This window comes from Vigna umbellata, chromosome 5, assembly GCF_029865625.1.
Source record: "Vigna umbellata cultivar VRB3 chromosome 5, Vumbellata_1.0, whole genome shotgun sequence".
Taxonomy (NCBI): Eukaryota; Viridiplantae; Streptophyta; class Magnoliopsida; order Fabales; family Fabaceae; genus Vigna; species Vigna umbellata.
Window position 1 is genome coordinate 37,794,770 of NC_142169.1, and position 1,320 is coordinate 37,796,089.

Below are 1,320 nucleotides of genomic sequence, written 5' to 3' on the forward strand. Positions count from 1 at the left end.
ATGAAAGAAACTTATAATCATTAAGAACAATTGTAATACATAAGAGTTTTGTGGTTACAACATTCCCCAACAAAAATGGAGTTAGCTCTCCATTGTCATGGAGAGCTCAAGCTTACAATGGAAGAAAATAGAAGAGGCGAAGACCCAATGAAGAAGAAGGGAGAGCTCCTACGCGCTCAAGCCTGCTCCAAGTGCTCCAAGAATGTGTTTTTGTGCTTCAGTCGCCAAAAAATGCCACTATCGTTGCATGTTAGCATTAAATAGGTCCCAAGTGCCACATTTCCTTTATACCATTCCACCTAGCACAATCAAAACAACATTTACCCCAAATTAAGAAAGAAGATCAAACTTAATGTTTTTAAAAAACTAAAGGGTTAAATTGGAAAAACTAAAAAATATAGATTTTTAAAATGTTCAAATGAAATTAGAAAACAAATCGATGACTTGAATCCAATCGATGGACTCATTACAAGGAGCATGGCTTGGAAAATCTAAAAAGGTTTGGGAATATAAGACAATAGATGCAAGATCCATCATCTCTTTGATTGAAAAACATGAAGCTCGTTCAGCCCAAGCCATCTCGCCTAGCAAAGATGCACCCAACGCATGAGGTTAGTGCCCAACATTGGTCGAAGATCTAAAAGCTTCCTTAACGCATTTAACACATTTCTTTTGCTTGCTTTTCATGTTTTGCAAGGTTGATCATCAGCCCAGTAGTTACAACAATAGAACGTTGGGATCACTATAAAACTCATGCTCATCACTTCTAATAATAGGTTTTAAGAATATATTAAAATGCTTTTGAGATCACTCCTATTCTTTTCTCTTCTTAAAAGTCACTTGCCAGAGACCTTCCCAACCTCCTTCTGACCTTCTTTCCTAGTTAGGTTAGCCTATATAGATCATACCACCACCATGTACACAGTAACCAATCAAACAAACCTCTCACAATTCTGTTTCTTCCGTACATCCTTCTCCATTTCCTCCATTGATTAGCTTCGTGCGTATGTGTGGCTTCAAGTCCTACTTTCATTAGAGCCACCACATATTAAGCCTTATTTATATATAAATTGAGGCGGACTTTCTTTTATTAATATATTATTTATTTATATATATTCACATGCTTAAATTATTCTAACTTATGAGTTGAGATAGACGGAAGGTATATTAAATTAATCATCAAATTATTATATTTTATTTATTCAAGTTCGTAAATACATCAATCTAAATTTAAATTATTTTTTATACATTTAAAATATTTGGATAATTTAACCTACCAACTTTTCACAAACAGCGGAGTTATTGTGGTCAACGTACCCA

The 1,320-nt window shown here is 34.4% G+C and overlaps 1 long non-coding RNA gene across 1 annotated transcript; it reads right to left on the reverse strand.

Annotated features, from left to right (window-relative positions):
• Positions 1-1,081, reverse strand: LOC148198289 (uncharacterized). The gene is made up of 2 exons (XR_015786553.1): positions 943-1,081; positions 1-299 (listed from the first exon to the last, which is right to left on the reverse strand). It is a non-coding gene; the product is annotated as an uncharacterized LOC148198289 (long non-coding RNA).
• Between the last annotated feature and the right edge of the window lie 239 nt (positions 1,082-1,320).